Genomic DNA, 21733 nt, shown 5'->3' on the forward strand with positions numbered 1-21733 from the left:
AATACTTTTGAGCCTGGAAAGTCTATTTAGCCTTAACACTTAGTAGACTATTAAAATGCACACTTCACATTTTAACTTGTCCTTCATAGTCTTCCATGCTTACCATTTGTGAAGAATAGGCTTGGGGAATCTACCACTCTCCAGACATTGCTGACACCACAACATCTCCTACCAGGATCTTCAGCAGTGTGGTCGGTGGCCACGTCTTGTAGATTTTTGTGCATTTGGAGGGGGTTGCCTGTTTTTGCTTTTGTTGTGATTCAGGGTCAGCCTGTGGGTTCGGCAGTTGGGTTGGACGACTCAGAGGAGGAGGGGGTGTTGAAGACCTTGCTGAGGGGGGTTGAAGATCTTGCTGATGATAGCCCTCAGGCAGGCCCCTCCCACTTGGTCACCATGGAGACCCAGCTGTGTGAGCCTGACAGTGTGGATGAAGATGACCCACAGCTGGCCCTGTTCAAGGACGCCCGACGCAGGAGGCAGTCAAGTAGGAGTAAACAGAGGAAGGCTGTGGGGCTTCTCGGAAGGAGGCAGAGAGAGGCCACGCCCTGAACTCTTTATAAAGGGAATGTTTGGGGAGGGCTGGTTTTCTGAAAGCAACCACTCAGATAGTGTTTCAAAGCTCCTGTATCTTGGTTCGTGTCTTGTTTGTTTTTTGTAGTAATAAATTTGGCAGACATCATTCCAGCCTCTTGCCCTTTGTAAAGGGGTTGCCTTTTCTGCAGGGCCGGTAGCAGGCTGGTACAGAACAGCTTTAGATATTAGCTCTTTATGGACAAAAGGACACTGAATATTACAGTACCATGACAAAATGAGGTATCCTGAAATATAAGCTTCTAAACGGGACAAAGCTGTGCTTGGAAATGATCAGTTGAACCTGAGAAATAATAGGAATGAAGTTGATTAAGAACTTTAAATAGAAAGTGTTTCCCACAAGAGGAAGAAAGGAAGGAAAATGGACTAATGAATTGGTACAAAGAAATAGATGGGGTTGCAATTTTAAAGAGAAAGAGGTCGGATACTGAACAAAAAAGGGTTTTAGATAATATTGGCTGTTGCAGTTTTAATAGTTCCAGGATTGATCAAGATCACCTAAAAGTACAGAAGTGAAGGGAAAATCATGGAAGAATGGAGAAGACGAAACTTTAAGGGATTCTCCTTACCTAATCAGAGAGAGAAGAGGATGGGAAGAAAGCAGAATAAATATTGGAAGCAATGACAGGCTACCAGCTAAACACAAATGAATTTGTTGATTAATGTTAAGTTGGGGAAGACATATATATATATATATATATATATATATATATATATATATATATATATATATATATATATATATATATATATATATATATACATACATACATACATACATACATACATACATACAGTATATATATATATATATATATATATATATATATATATATATATATATATATATATATATATATATATATATATATACAGTATACACACACACACAGACACAGACACACACAAAAGCTTAAATTAAAGACTGCATTATTAGAATAAGCTTTAAAGGAAAAAAGTTAACCTAAGAGTGTTAAAACAAGCAGTAAATCATTTGACTGTTTTTCTCCTGCATATCAAACTCTTTTATAGCCAAAGCTATAAAAGGGAGTAGGGAAAGAAATATCTGTTTATGTATTAATTTAAGTTAAAACACTGCTAACATGATTAGCCTTACATGGCTGAAAGAGAAACCAATGTTTTCTAGGTTATAAACAGTGGTGGGATTCAAATATGTGAACAACCAGTTTTCTGTGTGGATGCCACTTCTGGAAGTCCATGCTAGGCCTTGGCAACAAAAAATTAGCTACAAGTTCTCCCGAACTGGTGCGAACTGGCTGAATCCCACTACTGCTTATAAAGCAGAGGGGAAAAAGGTTCACAAAATTTTTATCTGCTGACATTTCTCTGGTTAATCCTCAGAACATAGAATCATTGTAGATATCTCTTTATTACAGGAGCACGATAGCTCACAGAATTAAGATACTGGGTTGAAGGTTAGCAAGCCCACATTCAAGACCCAAGTATGGCTGTGGGGAGGGGTGAGTTCCGTCCTTCATTCCAGCTTTTCCTGGGGGTTATGAAAGGAGCCCCCAACTGGGTGTCCCCTGGGCAACGGTGATGTCACCAGCTAATCCTTTCAATCCGGAAGCGCAATAGTGCTTCCGACACACACATGATACAATCTCTTTAGTTTCAGATATGCAGTTTTAGTAAGAGTTATTTGTAATTTCAGACAGTATTATTTAAAAATACATTTAATTACATAATTAAGTAATACAACTGACGAGTCAGTGGTTTGGCAGTGTTGCTAAAAACACTCAAATTTCAGAAGATAAAAAACTGGTACTTCAGTAAATGTTAATTCTCTCACTGCAATCATTGTACTTATGAATGTGATCCAGACAAAGTTTAGCATTTCTAAATATCATTTTCAATATCATTTCCCTACATCTATGCAGTCACTTAAACAAACAAAACAACATATACTTCCTCTCCTGATCAAGAAAGTAGAAGTAGGAGTCATTTTAGATTTTCATTAGACAGTTCTCCAAAGAAAGTTGAGCTACAGATGGACAGTTAAAAATATCAGATGGCATATTGATAGATGTCACATCATGGGGAATTCAGGGAAGAACTTTCAGGGACAGAGGTAATGACTGCAACTAAGATGGATTAATCATTAGTTGTGGTTGCTAATGATGGTTGCTGGCTTCAATAAATAATTAAGAGGGCTGGCAAACTGGTCAGGTTGGGTAGAGTTCACATTGTGGAAGAGAATTAGTTGAAACTATTCAACTAATTCTGTTCTTTCTGCTGAAGAGTAGAAAATGAAGATTGCTGATAGACAATAAGTAATCAACACAGAGAACACAGTTTGGGTGCCAGAAGATAATGGAAGCTGAAAAGATCAAAGATTTACTTGCCAGAGCAAAACCAGCAGGCAATGAGCTCTACCCAGAATTGAGAAGAAGCAAAACTGCCAAAAGTCTCTGGAAGCCCTGCCTTAATTCTAGAACTAGGACTAAGAAGAGGTTAAGAAAACTGTAATACACAACCATATTAAACTTGTATCATAATCAGTACACACATACACATATACATATACAGTACACCTATATACAGTCAACAGTCTGACTGCATTAAACAGCAAAAGAAATTCCTGGCACCTTTTTTTTCTCAGAAGAGTATAACTTTATTGAAAAGCCATATGAGTACAGAAGTAGAAAAGCCATTTCTGACGTTTCTGCACACAAACAACATAGGAAAACTTTTCCTTTCCCCACCCTGGGCCTCCCATTGACCATTTTCCATCAATCAGTTGCACCTGCTTTATTTTGGAAATGGCCTATCTGCCTCGGACACTCCCAGTCAATGACTTTGGGGTTTGGCTTTGTCTCACGCTTCCAGGTGGCACACTTCCCTTCCAGAGTTCCTTACATTCCAATGCCTTCCCTCCCCTCTCCCGTTAACTGTTGTCTGGTTGCTAGCAGGGCTGCGTACACTGCTAGCATACACACGTACACTGCAGCGGAATGTTGGCTGGGAAAAATTGGTTTAAGTGGTAGATGCAGCAGGGAATCTTATTAATAAAGCAGAAGAAGGGGAATGAAGAGGGCAAAATGCTTGACAGTGAAATGGAGCTGGCCGTAAACTGCTCACGCCCAACATAGCTGGGAACACTGTTGTCTTGAAACACTGTGAAATGAAATAAAACACAAGTGAATCTTGAAATGTTACTTGCAGTGTCTCTCTCCATCCAGGTGCTTGAGCAAGGACACATACCTGGCGACACCTATGTCATCCTTTACATCTATATTCAGAAGTGCCACTGGATCCAGGTCTTACAAAGGAATATGCTAAATTTAATTTAATTTAATTTAATAATTTGATTTCTATACCGCCCTTCTCCCGAAGGACTCAGGGCGGTGAACAGGGCAATACACAGTAAAAATCGAATACAAAAATTAAAAAGCCATTAAACATCATGCCCATAAAATCAATCCATATTAAAATTAAAATTAAAACTAATTTTAAAACCCAACCCCATCCCGTCAGACCAGGCCAGCTTGTTCAAAAAAGAATGTTTTGAGATCGTGCCGGAAGGAGCAAAGGTCGGGGGCCATCCGGAGGCTCAACCGGTAAGCGGTTCCAAAGGTCTGGCATGCCCTCAGTCTTTTAACCTTGAGTTAATGTTTCCCTGTTGGTGTTTACAATTCTGTGATTGGGAACTATATTTAAAAATGAGACAAAGTTGGAATCTTCCAGAATACATTAAGCAAACATTTAATGCTTTTCTTATCTAACAATGAAGAAATGCTCTTCCTGTTGATAATCTCCTTTTTAATTGCTCCTATTAAAGCTTGTGGGAAAAATCCTTTATCAATGCTGCTCTGATTTTATAGGATTGAGGGAGCTCTTTTTGGTTTTCTTCTACGTTGTCAACATTAGTTAGTGCGGCAGCAATAAAATCTTTATAAACAGCTTACATGCGAAGCATGGAAAGTCTTGAAGATAAAATTAAGCCTCGAAAAAGCTGCAGGAACCATCCAAACCAAACATTCTTAAATGCCATTCTGAACTCTCCACTGGGGATTCTTATCCCATGGTTGGCATATTGAGCACAGAAAGCTATTTTAATGCAGGGTCAATTGTGGTAAGTTAGTAGAAATTACTTTGCTTCCTTTTGGTTCTTCTTGTTTTATTTCTCCTGGGCAACTTTGCCTCAAAAGGTGGCTGCTGTCTATTGCTTTTTCCAAGTATCTCACCTGGTTAAAGAATTGAATCCTGTGCATCATGTGCAACTGGAAATGATTCAGCATGGCAGCATTTCCTTCATAGTAAACATTATGAAATATTATAGCACACCATATGCTCTTGTGTGATAGTAGAAATGTGCACTGTTGATGTATTTATCTTGTAATATTACTTTATTGCATTACTAAGATTCATGAGTCACTCTTAAAAACGGTACTAAACTCATTTTCCACATTTGTTTCCGGTCTTCTTTCAGAGACTCAAATTGATTATCCCAAAATATAGATTAGACGGAAATGTAATCTTTTCCAGGGCCATTTGGCGATTGTCATGGTGTCATTGCCCATGTCCAAGAGAAGCTTTTGAGATGTTTTGCCATACTGGCTCCCCTTGGGCAGCTTTTTTCCTATCTTTGGCTGTTTCCCAAAATTAAAGTCTAATTCTTTTGTACAGTCTGTACAGAAAAGATTAAGATAGGTGAGGCAAGTTGTAAGATAAGGGAGCATGATGTTATCAAATTTATTCATATCGTCCAAAATATATCCAATATAATCCCACAGTCTTTTGATTAGCAGGAATGAAATTATCAGCACTGTCACAGATTTCTGAAATGATGACATCAAGTAAGTACAGCTGTGCTTTCTAAAACATATCTGATATGGTCTGATTTTGCCCTTACAAAACATTTTCACATTTGAAAGTTCTCAGATTTGCCAACTTTACATATTGATTATAATAAAAACGAAAAGCAAACATACTTTTTCACCTGTTCCTGTTGAATTGCAGGTTTTCCTAATCTTTGTGCAGATACACATGAATCTATGAACAATGGTAAATATATTTGACCTCCAGTTCCTCTAGTCCAGGGGTATCAAACTGCCAGCCTCTGGGCCGGATGCGTCATGGTGAAACCGCACCCACCCCATTGCTGACAATAGGAAAAAAAAAGTCATGATACGTCGCAACAAGTCATGTGACTTTGTGAGTTTGACATCCCTGCTCTAGTCTGAATGATCCTAAAGGACAGCTGTTGAACCACCAGGGCAACTTATAAGTTAAAGTAGCATAAAAAGATTAGCAAATAAATAATGTTCCTGCTCCAGAGGAAACTATAAGAATAGTTACAACAATGAAAAAAGTGTGATTGGTAAATTAAAACCCAAACAATATCAGTGGTCCCTAAAGACCATACTAAAAATAAGTTGGTTTTTAAATTTATTTTATAAAGACACAGTGGTAGCCAAATGCAACTGTTTAATGAGTGCCTGGGAATGATGCAGGAAAAGGCCACCTTCCATCTGCCTAGTGCACAGGTCTGCAACCCGTGGCTCCGGAGCAGCATGCGGCTCTTTCAGCTGTCTCCTGCGGCTCCCAGTCCTCTGCCATGTGCAGTCCAAAAAAAAAAAGTGGGACTAAAAAAGTTCAACCAATCAATTCAAATATGCAGGGTAGGTGCATATCTCGCCTTGGCTCCACTCTTCAGTCAAACCCTGTTCTGCGCATGTGCGCATGTGCACACATTTTTTGCGGCTCCCAGTTTTTCCTTTTGTGAGGGAACCGGTTCCGAGTGGCTCTTTCACTGTTTCAGGTTGCCTACCCCTGGCCTAGTACATTAGTCTCAAGAATCAGTGTAGCTTCTGGGTTTCTCCTGCAGATTTCAACATCTGTTAAAACACATTCCCTTAGATCAGGGGTCCCCAACCCCTGGGCCATGGACCAGTACCGGGCCATGGCATGCCAGCAACCGGGCCGCACAAACAAGCAAAGCCCCATCTGCGAGATGCAGGCAGCACACAAAACCACACACCTTCCATTCCACAGAAAACCTCTCTCCATGGAACCGGTCCCTGCTGCCGAAAAGGTTGGGGACCTCTGCCTTAGATCAGGGATGGGGAGCCATGGTCCTTTTATGACTTGTGGACTTCAACTCCCAGAATTCTTGAGCTATTCAAGAAAGTTAAAAACTTATTGATAGGAGTTTTATCTTTTATCTAAGGCAGAAGTGGGTAACCATGGCCCTTTTACGACTTATTTACTTCAACCCAGAAGTTGAAGTCCACAAGTCATAAAAGGGGCATGGTCCCCCCCCCTGCCTTAGATAGTCAGGTTCTAAGTGCTTAAAAAGGGAATCCCATTTGCCACCCCTAATAACCAAGGGAGACATAGACCAAATTTTCTGGAAAGCATCAGGCTCCCTGTCCCTATCCAGGCATTTTTAACTTTTTTGTTGTTGTTGTTTTGACTAAATATTTAGTATTTGTTTTCCAGTTGATAGGATCGCAGGAGTCCTAAGCTTTTCAATATCCTATAACTGACAGGGGAAAATTATGATTCTTATCATGAAAGCAGATCAGTGAGCCAAATTTTTCCACTGAGAGATATTCTTGTTTCCCCATGTGATTTCGACCAATTTAAATTTTCTCTAGAAGTTACAACTTACATTTTCCATTGTGACAAAAGTGCATCTAACCCCTGCAGAATTCCACTTCAGTTAGTTCGTTTGCTTTGTTTAACTTACATGCCACTCATCTCATCTGGAGGCAACTGCAGGTGGCTTATAATCAATGAAAATAAAATAAAACATGAACATTTTAAAACAATAAATATTAACCCCCAAATTGTTTTAAAAATGTAAATCCTACTACGTAGGGGATACAACAATGGATCTCTTGAACTCTGTATAATAATCTATATATATGGCCATAAATGTTTCCTGTGAAAAGTCTTTCAATCCCTAGAACTTTTCTCTTTCATATCACAATAGACATATACAATTCAAAGCAGTTTCTAGAGATAAAGTTTTGGATGCAGTGTTTTGGAAATATTCTCAATTTGTTCCCAAATGCCAGACTGCAATGATACCCCAACAAATATACATATAATGCTAGTCTCTGTCACCTTTGTTTCCATGAATGCTTCTATGGCCTGCAGGAGTAGAATACAGGGTGGGTGATGACATCTCAGTGCTTTATCTAGAAGTAAGATTCCTGCTGCCTCCCTCTTTCCCACAAAGAAGGCAAAGGACCAATAGCATAGGAGAAGATATTCTGAGCAAATAAAGATAGACCTGGATCTCTGTTGCTATTAAACTTAATTTTAAATGTTTAGGAGACAACCTGTGGCCTGCTAGGTCATCCTTGCAAAGCTGTTTCCTTACCAAGATCCTCGGTACCTCCAACAAGGACGAAGTCCCAATGTGATGCCTTCACTTGAAAAGCTGGGCCTACACTCAGAGATAGCCCTGGTGAGGGATACTATGTAGCATAGTCAAATGACAACACAGGAAATGATTTATGACATTTTGTATTATTTATTTATTTATTTGTTTGTTTGTTTGTTTGTTTGTTTTTATATACCGCCCTTCTCCCGAGGGACTCGGGGCGGTGTACAGAGTAAGGTAGGTATACAGTTGAACAATAGTAAAAACAATAGTAAAAAACAACTGAGACCCCAAGAGCTATCAGGCCAGGCCGGACTGCTGGAACAGGTAAGTTTTTAAGTCGCGCCGGAAGGAGCGAAGGTCGGGGGCCATCCGGATTTCAGTAGGCAAGCAGTTCCACAGGGTTGGTGCACCCACTGAGAATGCCCTCCCCCTGGGGGCCACCAGCCGACATTCCTTGGGCAGTGGCACCCTGAGGAGGCCCTCTCTGTGGGAGCGCACAGGACGGAGGGGTGTTGACGTTGGCAGAAGGTGCTCCCGTAGGTAGTCCGGACCCATGCCATGTAGGGCTTTGTATGTCATGGTTAGCACCTTGAATTTCACTCGGAAGGCAACCGGAAGCCGGTGCAGCTCACGGAGGAGAGGTGTGATATGGGAGTATCGGGAGGCCCCCAAAAGTGTTCGTGCAGCTGCACTCTGCACCAGTTGAAGCTTCCGAGTGGCTCTCAAGGGCAGCCCCATGTAGAGAGCGTTACAGTAGTCAAGGTGAGAGGTCACAAGTGCATGGGTGACTGTACGTAAGGCATCCAGGTCCAGATAAGGTCGTAGTTGGCGCACCAGTCAAACCCGGGTGAAGGCCCCCTTGGTCACAGCTCCTATGTGATCTTCCAAGCATAGCTGTGAGTCTAGGAGGACACCCAGGTTGCGGGCCCTATCAACAGGGGGTAATAACTCATCCCCGATGTTAAGGGATGGAATGTTCTGAGTATCCTGGCATGCCGGTATGTACAGCCATTCAGTCTTGTCCGGGTTTAGTTGAAGCCTGTTCCTCCCCATCCATTCCCGGACCGCTTCCAGGCAACGGGACATCACGTCGAGGGCATCACTGATGCTGTTTGGAGTTGAGATGAAAAGCTGGGTGTCATCAGCATACTGATGGTACCCTACTCCAAAACCACGAATGATCTCACCTAGCGGTTTCATGTAGATGTTGAACAGGAGAGGCGAGAGAACCGACCCCTGAGGGACTCCACAAACGAGAGGCCTCGGAGTCGACCTCTGTCGTCCTGCCAGCACCGACTGCAAGCGACCCAGGAGAAAGGAGGAGAACCACCGCAGAACCGTGCCTCCCACTCCCAGTCCCCTGAGGCGCCGCAGCAAGATACCATGGTCGATGGTATCGAAAGCTGCCGAAAGGTCTAATAAGACTAGGACAGAGGAATGGCCCCTGTCCCGGGCCCTCCAGAGATCATTCATCAGAGCGACCAATGCCGTCTCCGTGCTGTAGCCCGGCCTGAAGCCCGATTGGCACGGGTCTAGATAAACCGCTTCCTCCAGGACCTGAGGAAGTTGATGCGCCACCACACTCTCAACAACCTTCGCAAGGAAGCGAAGGTTGGAGACTGGACGAAAGTTATTCAATGAGGTTGGGTCCAAGGTGGGCTTCTTGAGGAGAGGTCTCACCACCGCCTCCTTCAAGGAGGTGGGGAAGTGACCCTCACTCAGAGAAGCAGAGATGACTGCCTGAAACCAGCCTCGTGTCCCCTCTCGAGCTGCATAAGCCAGCCAGGAAGGGCACGGGTCCAGTAAGCATGTGGAGGAGCTCAACTTCCTCATAATCCTGTCCACTTCCTTTGGAGTCACAGGATCAAATTCCTCCCAGATGACGTCGACAAGACTGCCCATGTCCTGTTCCTCCGACTCTGCCCATTTGGAGTCCAGGCCGGTTCGAATCCGAGCGATTTTATCCAACAGATATTGACCGAATTCCTCGGCTCGACCCTGTAAGGGTTCCTCCCTCACCTCTTGGTTCAGAAGGGAGCGAGTCACTCTGAACAGGGCAGCCAGGCGATTATCTGCGGACGCGATGAGGGTGGAAAAGTAATTGGATTTCGCCACCCTTATCGCTGCGAGATAAGACCTGGTGAGGATTCTTAGTCTCAATCGGTCGGATTCGGATCGACTGGATCTCCAACGGCTCTCTAGGCCCCGTCTCTGACGCTTCATCTCCCGGAGCTCCGCGGTGAACCATGGGGCTCACTGGGATCTGCGCCGGGTCAGGGGCCGCAGGGGTACAACTCGGTCCAGTGCCTCCGTGGCTGCCCTTTCCCAGGCTTCCACTAAGGCGTCCGCCGAGCTGTGCACAGGGAGTGCAGGTGGGTTCCCAAGCGCTGCCTGGAACCTATCAGGGTCCATTAGGCGCCTGGGGCGGTACCATCTGGTTGGCACCATGCACCCACGGCAGGGGGTGGCAAAGTGGAAGTCTAGCCATAGGAGGTGATGATCGGTCCATGACAGGGGCATAATGGTTGTGGAGCCCCCACCAATATCATCACGCCACCGTCCAGATAAGAACACCAAGTCGGGGGTGTGGCCTCCCTCATGAGTCGGTCCAGAAATTATTTGCGACAGGTCCATGGCCGTCATGGAAGCCATGAACTCCCGAGCTAGTTCGGACGATCCTCCCAGGGACGGTAGGTTGAAGTCGCCCAAAACTATGAGTTTGGGGAATTCAACCACCAACCCTGAGAGGACATCGAGTAGCTTAGGCAGGGCTGCCGCTGCACGATTAGGTGGAAGGTACGCCAGCAGCAGGCCCAACTGCGCCCCCGGACCGTATCTCAGAAAGAGAGACTCACACCCGACTATCTCAGGGACGGTGGTCTCCCGCGGGCTAAGGGTCTCCCTGATGATTACTGCCACTCCTCCGCCCCTACCATGGGCCCGAGGCTGGTGCAGCACCTGGAAACCAGGCGGGCAGAGGTCAACCAGAGGGACACCACCCTCTTGGCCCAGCCAGGTTTCCGTGATGCAAGCCAGGTCCGCGTGCTCACTCTCCACTAGGTCTCGAACAAGGGGAGCCTTGTTAGCAATGGACCTGGCATTTAGGTAGACCAGCCTGAGCTCAGGAGGCTGCACATCTTCGCTCCCGGGTCCTCGGGGAAAGTACAGAGAGTCGGAGCGTCTCACTGCTTGTAGAGAGTGGAGATGACCCTCCCGGTGTCGACACGGCCCTCTGCTTGTGCACCTTCTGCCGTTCCCCACCATCCTGGGAATTGGTTGTCCGTCAGCTCGCCACTGGGCTTTGTCGGCGACTGGCCCTCATTCCTCACCTTTGTGAACGGTCGTAGGCCTGGCCTGCGCTATGGTAGTTGGAAGGCCCCCCTTCGCTGAACAACCATAGTCTTTTCCCGCCCCCTCCCTAACCCGACAAAGAACTTAACTAGGAACTTAACCAGGGGCCTCTTGTTGGACTTATGCTGGAGGCCCCTGACCCTGCCCGGCCATCTCTCAGAGGCCCAATGGTCGGGCCCGTCATCGAGATTGGATGTAGCGTAGGCGGGTCGCACCCAGGAGAGGGGGGAACCTCTGAGGGCATGCAGGTGTGTGCTGGAATATTGGAGGAGCATAGAGTCGCAAGGGTTTTGGGAAGGCAGTCCCCTGGATGGAGAATTGGCAGGAGGGTCGAGTCGGGTAGGTGGGTATCTGGACCGTCACCCAGCCACTGCCACTTGGCTGGGTGAACCCCAGAAGCAGGCCACTCCCCATCCTCTCACGATGGGTTGTGACTCTGTTTCCGGGGGTGGTCCAGAACCCACTCTGGGTGAAGCATACCCCATAGAGCTCTCACCTCTATGGGGCTGCAGGTGTAAGGTCAAGCCACTCTGCCACCGTGGCTTGCACCCAGGCCCATCATGTCCTGTGGGGAGAGGGTGGGCAGGGAGGTTGAGAGTTGGTAGAGGCAAGGTGGTGTCGGCTTCGGTGGTCCAGTCACCGCTGCCTCCACTGATCAGCTGGATCGTGGCATCTTTTTGGTTGAAGATCGGCACGGAGACACCGTCGGCACCCACTCGGAACGGCTGCAAATGGCTCAATTATGTCTTAATCCATTATCTACCTGTGAGTAGATGCTAAGTGTGCATCCTCATATACCCCAGAGCAATAATGTAGTTTTGTATTTGAAGGGTTGTAAGCTAAAAAAGAGATCCTGAGAGGTCTCAGGTAACTTAGACAAAGTCTGTTGAATAAAGAAGGAAAAAATTGGAGGAGAAAGATTCAGGGAAGGCCTCAGATCTTCCAATGGGAACTGAGAATACAGAATGCTCAGAAAAACCCTGGTGGCTCTGTGGTTATAATGCAGTATTGCAGACAAACTCTGCCTACAGCCAGGAATTTGATTCTGACTGGCTCAAGGTTGACTCAGCCTTTGATCCTTCCGAGGTCAGTAAAATGAGGACCCAGACTGTTGGGGGAAATATGCTGACTTTGTAACTGCTTAGAGATGGTTTAAAGCACTATGAAACAGTATATAAGTCTAAGCGTTATTGCTATTATTATGTCCTTAAACTGCTAAATGACTTGGGGAGGAAAAGAGAGTGGGGAGGGAGGGAGAGAGGGAGGGAGGGAGAGAGAGAAGAAAGGAAAAGAAAATCTATGGAAGAGAATGGGAGAGATGCTTAACTGGCTTCCTATCCCTTTAATGAAGAACCAGGCTGGAGAACAGAGGGAGGGAAGATGGTGAATTGAGAAGCAGTTCAGTGATCTACTTGATCCCTCTAAGCTTATCAGAGATGTCACAGGGTGATTTGTGTCATAGATAAACTGTTTATGTCCACACATATTGGGGAAAAGACCAAGATGCTGCCTTCACACAACATGCTAAATTTGTTTAGGGACTTTTGAGGAGGGGGTTGATTATGTTGCACATCTTATACTGACATCATCTGATTTTGGTGCTCTTTGAAGAATTGGCTTTTTGCATTTGAAGTTTAGTAGCTCAGATATGCCATTCTACCTCCCTATCAATGCTCCTATGATTAGAATTGTGTCTTGTAATTATAGGTAGTTTTCAACTTATCATAACAAATTGAGACAAGCAGGGCTTTTTTTCTCATAGAACGCTCAGAACGGAGTTCCGGCACCTTTTTTGGATGGAACCTTGTAGGGTAGGCAAGGCGGGTTGTATGACATGTGTGAGTTCCGGCACCTTTTTCTTTTACAAAAAAAAGCACTGGAGACAAGAATTTCCATTGCTAAGCAAGACAACTGTTAAGCAAGTTGCATCCAATTTTACAATCTTTACAATTTATTTACTTACAATGTGCCAGGTTTGAAGGTATACTGTAGTATATGAGTGTTGTGATTGCTGTGGCAGGCCCAAGGATGGAAAAGTTCCTCCACTCAAGTAGTGTGTCTCAATCACAATAACAATTTCAACCTCTGGGTTAGGGGATTCTTGTTGAGGAACATGTTGGCTGTGGATTTCTGGGAGTCAAAATCCACATATCTTAAAGATGGTATGGTTGTTCGACACTGTTCAGTACAACCTTGTTCTACTCGATTGGTCCCTTTGGCTCTTGACTGAGGCCCTCTGAGTCTATCTCCCAAATACAGACAGGACCAGGAAGAAGAAATAGTCAGGACAAAGCTTACCACTGTATTCATCCAATTATGCCATGATTATCCTCCACAGTTCACAATTTTCCACTTCTGTGTCCATAAAATGTACCATTTTCAAGCAGGGATGAAAAGGAGAATTGGAATGGGGAGAAGGTTCTTCCTTCCCTCACAATATTTGAACTTGGGGGCCCTGATTTTCACTAATTTGAGAAGACCTCTGCCTGAACAAATTTTATATATATATTTCCAACAGCACTATAAAGGCTAATTGTGCATCTTTTAACCCAATTCACCTTGGTTCTGATAGCAACTTGATCCAGCAAGAATTACAAGAGGAAGGATAAAGGCCTCTCCATTCTTCAGCCTGTGATAATGATTTCAGTTTTAGAAAGGCTTTTGACATAGTTTCCAGGCTTAGAAGGTGGTATGTTGAAATAATAACCTCTTACAATCACAGAATCATAGGGCTGAAAGGGACTGGTGGTCTTCTAGTCCATCCTCTGCCTAAGGCAGGAGACTTTATTGCATCTGAGATAAATGGGTATCCAATTTCTCTTGAAGACTTCCAGAGATGGAGCACCTAAAACTCCAGGAAACAAGCCATACCAGTGATTAATTGTTCACACTATCAGAAGATTCCTCCTTAGGTCTGGGTTGAATCTCTCTTTAATGAGTTTCCATCCATTGCTTCTTGTCCTGCTTTCTGATGCTTTGGAAAATAAGTTGTCCCCCTCTTCCCTGTGACAGCCCCTCAAATAATGGAGGACTGCTATCACGTCACCTCCAGTTCTTCTCTTCATTAAACTAGACATATCTAGTTCCCACAAATGTTCATCATGTGTTTTAGCCTCCAATCTCTTAATCGTTGTGTTTGCTCTTAGCTGTACTCTTTTTAGAGTCTCAACATCTGTTTTTTTTTCTATCTTGGTGACCAGTATTCCAGGTCTCACCTCACTAGTCCTTCAGGTATGACAGGCCTTTTAATGAACCCTCGAAATTATGACAGACCCCCCCAAAAAAGATATATTTGATACCATTTCACAGTTATGATGGCTGCAATGGGATTGCAATCATTCACTCTTATGATCCACCAAAGGTTGCTATAGCGTCCTCCACCTCTCTTCCCCCATCCCACTTGGGCCTCCTCCCCACGTCCATCATACCTCACATCTACCTCTTGAAGCTCTCCCAATCTCATGTTATGGAAGGAAGGAAGGCTATGTATCCCTGGACTGTGTGGTGATGATCCAAATGCGGCCACCATTTTGTCCTGTCCATTTGTGTGTGGGGATAAAATGGCGGTTGCCAGACAAACTGCTTCATTTTGCTGCCTTAGGTCTCCACAGTGCTGCAGAAGCTTCTGAATGCTGCAGAAAACTTCTGTAGCACTGTGGAAACCTCTCTAAGTCAGCAAAATGAAGCACTTTGTCCCCAGGCCATATGGTAACAACCCGAATGTGGCTGCCATTTTGTGAGCAGGACAAAATGGTGGCCGCTTTTAGAATCATGCCATATGGCTACACAAAGAAGGAAGTCATTTCAGCCTTGGAGTTCTTCAAAAGGGCAAAAATCAGGCCTAAGGCCTGGGAGGACCTGGTGAAAATGAGAAAAGGTCTGTTGGGACCCCGGTGGGAAAAGTGGAGCATGGGGCATCTCAGGGGTGGGAAAGGCCTTGGGACTGATGGCCACACAGGATGGACTTTGTAATAGTTGCAGTATGGTTTTTGTAGTACTGTTGCACTCACTAACTAATATGGGTTTTCATATATTTTAAATTTGCTTTTTCAAATATATTACTAATCATTTACTATGAATCTTAACTTTTAAGAAAAGGCTCCCTTTTAGAAACCAGGACTGACAGGAGAACATTTGATACATTGTAGATAACAATGTCATTTTCAGCTGCTCTCAAGCCTCAATGAACAAAGCAAATATTTAAGCCCAACTTTGGGCAGCACTAAGAATATATCTTACCCATGCCTATTCTGATGTTTTTCCTTTGCAAATTTTTCTTTTACTTTTATCCAGAATGCAATATCTTTTCTATGGCTATGCTTGCATGTTATTGGATGCTTTAAATTTTGTGATGTAACTGGACAGATAACTTTTACTAAACCAGTCAACTTTTTACTTTTTTGACGTTCTTTGTTATGCTAACTATAAAAGTAAAAGAAAAAGCAATTTTTCAGGTTCCTCTTTTCATAGGGAGATCCCATTTTATCAGAATATTCTACTAATTTGCTTTTAAATGATCTTCTGTCTCAATTTTTTATTGGAAAAAGTAAGCCAAGGCAGAACCTAGGGCCAGATTTGGCCATCAGGATGGCCAGGGCAGGCAGGCCAGAACTAGGCCTCCAATGGTCTCTCCCAGCCAGGAGGCACCCCATGCTCCACTTAATGACCCACACATTGGTTTTGCTCTTCATTGGGGAGAGCAGTCATTTTACCTAATGACTGCTGCAACATGTGACCATAATAGGCAGGCTCCATTAAGGTCATATGTCAAGGACTACCTTTATAGCGTGGTGTTATTGTGATCTTGATACTATCCCTCTTGACCATCAGAAAATTTCACTGCTTGGCGGGGAGGGGAAACAAATAAAAAAAAATTCTCTGAAAATTAAGCAGTTAAGTTTTCCGAACCTCTGGGGAACTTTCATTGTGTAAAGTCTAATTTAATACTGAGAGAAACCCTGGTGCTATAAGATATATTGGCATTTCAATTTCCATATTGTTTATTCTCATATACAGTATCTGGATGGCACATAGTCAAGGATTCTTTTCTTCAAACATATTCTTCACTTATTATAGAATACATAATGCAATCAAAATTCCCAAGAAATAACAAAACAATCAAAAATATGGTGGTCCCCCCCCCCAAAGAATACTGGAGGCTTTTTTTAGAGACAGACCAGTCATCTGCATACAAGTACTGGAAAGCATTTGGAGTGTGAAAGTTATATTTCACATGAAATATTGTGTCACTGTTTGGGACTTTCCAGCCTTCTGTTCAGACAATCTGCTGAGTGCTGTAACTTTTCTTTCTTTTTTTTCTTCTGGGTGGGAAGGAAAAGACAAAAGCTGATTGTCACTTTTGTTTCCACTCTGTTTAAAAAACAAAACAAAAAACTTGAATATATTTATGCTTATTTTCAAACTTCTGTCTCTTCTGCCATGACTATCTTTTTTTAATAGAATTCTTGTTTGTTCTTGCTCTGTTTAGCTTTTACTAAAAATTATGATAATGGAAAACTATTTGGCATACCACGCATGCAGTTATGAAAGTAAAATGAATTTATAATATAGAGAAGATGAGTTATTTTGCTCAAATCTCTTTTATTCATTCTGGACGAACACTACATTAGAAGTGGACTTTCATAGGATAAATCCTACCGAAAGGATGGAGAAGAAAATTACTTTGGAATTTATTGTATAAACCTATTTGAATGGTTGAACTTTACTTTCTGCCCACACTGAGAGTTCAGAATGTGAGGGCAAGATAAAAATCCATGCATATTAGAAATGTTGAATTATTATTATGTTAGGGAAATAATTATCTTTCTACTTGTTTGTATCATGAACCTGCTCTAATTGAGTTAGGTGAACTGATGGAGTCCAGGCAACTGAACATTTTTTAATCGAACCTAATTAACATGAAGTGAAGTACACATTTTTTTTAAAAAAAATCATCCTTTCTTAGGAGCCTGGAGATGACTGACAAAAATAAACCAATATGAGCAACCATATTTGGAAAGAAATATCCACTCCTTTACTAAGGAAGTCTTCATTTGTTTAATATTTACCATCATAGATACAAAGATTCTATTTAAAAAAAGAAGGGTTGGCTACTGGAAGATCACAAGTTTGTGTGCAAATATTATTTCCATAGACACAAGTCAGTGTGTGAAGGATGTCCTGGGAAAGCAAGCAGAAGGAAACAAGAAGACCTGCTTTATATAAAATGATTTATATGTGTCTCTTTAATATTCAGCATCTACACAGAGACTATTTCATAAAACTGAACTTGAGCACCACAATCCTACAAGTTCATTGAAAGCACTTTATGTTGGATCATTCCAATTTGTTCATATAATCCTTTGGCAGATAAGAAAGCAGGAGCAGGGAATTATATTGCCTTTCCTTTTTATCTTTCTAAATGTAAAATAAAAATAAAGTGAAATAAAAATCCATCTAAGCCTGCAATGGGAAGTAATACATTTAGATCAATTCTGTGTTTAATGTACAACTTTGACTGTGACAGTCAAAAAGGATATCCAGGGATCATGTAGCCAAAGGGATGCTATCTTGAAAACCACAGAATTGTCTCTTAAGTTTCTTTGAGTTTTGAAGATATTTGTTAAAAAGATACAAACAATCCAGCTGAGCAACTGCAGTCTGTCAAAGTTATGCCTACCTGCAGATATTTCTTGTCAACATGAAGAAGATGAGGCTTAAAGGGATAGGTTTAAAACAGATGTATCCCATTACTACCCATCATCCGTTCCTTCTCTGTTTTAAAAGGGCTTGTATATCTGCAGTTGTTTTGTGTATTCCATTTTTAATAATGTAATTATTGCTGTTTCCATGTTCTGAATTTCACTTCTCTCTGACTTTAAGATTTGTCATTCTCCAGGTCATGTGGTCCATGTGCTTCAGAATAACCAGACAGAGAGATGTAATTCAGGATAAAATTTAATTTGTCTGATAACAATTCAAAATAGCTTGTGCTGTAAAAATGTGCGAATCCTTAAGGCGTCCCAAGTCACTTTGTACTTGCTACAACATATTTCTATGGCTGCCATCTGGAGTTTAATAATGCGCATGTTTTCCTCGAGTAAACATTTTCCTTAATTAATATTCCCATACTTTTGTCTGTATAATTAAGGAGTTCTACATTAAGCTGTAATAACTAGGAGCAGAGTGGCTGGCATGGTTAGGACACTGGTTTGACAAATAGCAAGTTTGTGTTTGGAACCTGAGTAGTGCCATGGGGAAGAGCGAGCTCCCATCCTTTGTTCCAGCTCCTGTTGTGTACATGAAAGGAGCCCCCAACTGGGCATCCGTTGGACAATGGTGATGTCACTCACTAATCCTTTCAACCTGGAAGTGCCTCGGTGCCCCTGATAAGAGTGCAATGCAAACTAATAATTTAGACAGTGTCTTGACTATAAAAGAAAAAATAAAAACATATTAGTTCTAATCTTATTTGTGTGAACTATTCTGTACTACCAGTATTGCTCTTGTGTGAATCCATCTATACTATCGCTCTTGTGTGCTAAAAATGATGAGCCCTAATTTTCATATTGCTGAACAATACACAAACCAAAGTACAGTTACATTTTGGCATTTCCAGCTTTCCATACTGAAATATGTTGGACATCTAGAAGAAGTGTATATTGAAATGTAAACATCTGTAAGTGATGTAATAATGGGACGCTGCTGAGAAAAAAAATGAAGGAGAGAGTGAAGTAACTCATCCAGCCATCCTTATCTTCTAATTTGCCATAAATATACAGCTGCCTTATATGCAGCATAGAATGGTCCATTCATGCCAGTACTGTCTGCTTTGAGTGGCAGTGGTTTTCTTATTCTAAGCTGATGGCTTTCTCACCGCATCACGCTCCTCTTACTAACCAAGACCAATTAGGGTTCTTAGGAGATCCCTTTATTAATAATATATCCAATTTAGGAATAAGCACCGTTTTGCTTTGGAGGTGTGTTTTTTTAAGTACTCTAAATACTGCCTCCTCTCACCTGCACTGTTTGCTGTGAGATTCTGGTCCCAGGTTCAGTCCTAGCAAGGGGCAGAGTTTTGCTGCCTTTTGTTGAGCTCAGGGCTCAGTGGGATCTGGTTAGGAAAGAGTTCCAAACAACCCCTGGGCTCTAGGCTAGATACAAATATTGAAAGATCACCTCAGAACTTGAAACCTTACTCGCAGCCAGTCTTCGTTAAATCCCTGACTTCTGCATGTAAACCGCAAATCTCTCTTCCCACTGAAGGAACTGCCAGGCATTCTGGCAACTGTAATTCTAACTATTGATGCAAATCCCTACCCCATAACCACCCATTTCATTACCATTTTATGTTTTTATTTCTTTTTTCCCCCTGATTTCTAAGCCTTCACAATTTTCTTCTAGAAACAACCCTGGTGTTATCTGATCCTACCTGATGGTACAGATTGCATTTGCTCTGTTCACAATGAAACATTAGTAACAAGTTCTGTGTAGCACCTCTTATTTCTCAGAGAGGTCATACCAAGATTTATTTAAAAAAAACCCAATTTGCAAATAATTTTGGCTGCCATTTGTTTTTAATAATGTTTTATAGGAATACAAATCTGTATAGCACTTTGGCTTTACTATAAGTATTAAAAGATTGTATTGCCCACAGGCATCTTGGGTGAACCCATTTATAAAGTCTATGAATATTCTGCATTGGGATCTGTAAATGATGAAAAACTGGCCATGCAGAATTGTTTCTGAAAGTGCGTATGCAGACGTATAAGAAAATAGTGCCAGAAAAATGTGACACTTTTAGAATATGCAATCCATTACTTGAAGGGAAAGGGAGAAAAAACCAATGGAATATGCAAGTCAAATGTATAAAATATTGGATACCCACCAGTGTGTGTGGGAAAAGATTGATGAGATTAGGGCAGCAATTCTGTTAAAGCTATCCTGGTTTCATGAATTGAGCCTAATCCATTTCCATAGCATATTTTCCCCACCCCCATTATCTTTAAGTAATATCCTATGATGTGAGTTTACTGCATCTACACATATCTAGGGAAACAAAACCAAGTTATTGGATTACATAAATGACATAGTAACAGCAATAATATTGTGATGTATGTGGTGTCTAAGCCAGTTGCAGGCTGTCAAATATATACACCAACTTGTCTGCATGTTGACTTGAGAATGATTAGAATAATATTTTAGGTTTTAGGATTTTATTTCTAGTGATACTATTTACTTTTACATCTTCATTTTACAATTTTGGAAATAAAAATGTGGCACGATCTAAAGTTCATTAAATAGTATTTTAAGGACTTCCAGTTTTTGCACCATAGCGCATAGCCCCGGGATTGCAGAGCTCTGCACCCCATAGCTGATTTTGTCCTGCCAGGGAACCGTAAATGGGTCTGAAGTTGCCCTGGAGATGCGACAAAGAAAAAAGGGTGCCCTGATGACCATAGAGAAACAATGGTCATTCTGTTTGATCTGGGGGAAGCCCTCTAATCCAAGAGGAGAAAGGCTAGCTGCACACCAGCATCTAGCCCAAGCTACTTGCAGCTGAAATCCTAGAGCATGAACCAGAACAATGCTGAACTGCATGCCTAGAACTGGTGAGAGTATAGATCTTCTACTCTACTCTGTAACTAAGTCCTTGGAAAAGATCCCCAAAGTAAGAAAACCTCCAAAAGTAAAGAGAGGGGACTACACCCCCACTCCCCCATAGATGGAAGTGGCAAATTAACCTTTAAGGGGGAAAGAAATATACTGAAATCAAATTTAAAATACTACAGTCTGGATAAATCTAGAAATGAAAAACTGCTAAGATTATACTTTAAAGAATTTTGATGAAACTATGAAAATAATAAATAATAATTTTTTGTCTGAAAAATCTGGAAAACAAACAACTACTGACACCTAGTGGAGAACTAGAACATGGAACATTAACAACACTGACTCAGAAATTGGCAAGTCACCCAGAAACAAAGAATAATCTGTTCCCTTGAACTTGAATAACCCTCAGAAGACAGCTGGTGGGAACAAAGTGAAGTGCAGGAGCTCCTGGACTCTCAGGTCCAAAGGGGACGATTGCAGTACTTAGTATAGTCGGTGGGATATCCTGTCATGGAGGCGTCCTGGGTGAGGGAACCGGATGTCCATGTCACCTGGTTGGTATGGAGATTTCATTGCCAGTGCCTGGGTAAGACAGGTGGGGGGTCAGTTGACCACTCCTCCAATATGTGCTTACATGTTTCTCCTTGCCTTCTAGGAGAACTCCTGGTAGAGAGGTTTACCCCTGGTAAATGTTCCTGTTTACCAGTCGCCTGTTATTCTGTGTTTGGCTTGGAGGAGACCAGGGACCAGCAAGAACGTGACACAAAGTATACATAATGGGCCAGCCATAAGATTAAAAAGTGTCTGAACGAAAAGAAA

Source organism: Vipera ursinii (genome assembly GCF_947247035.1).
Source record: "Vipera ursinii genome assembly, chromosome: 1".
NCBI classification, from domain to species: Eukaryota; Metazoa; Chordata; class Lepidosauria; order Squamata; family Viperidae; genus Vipera; species Vipera ursinii.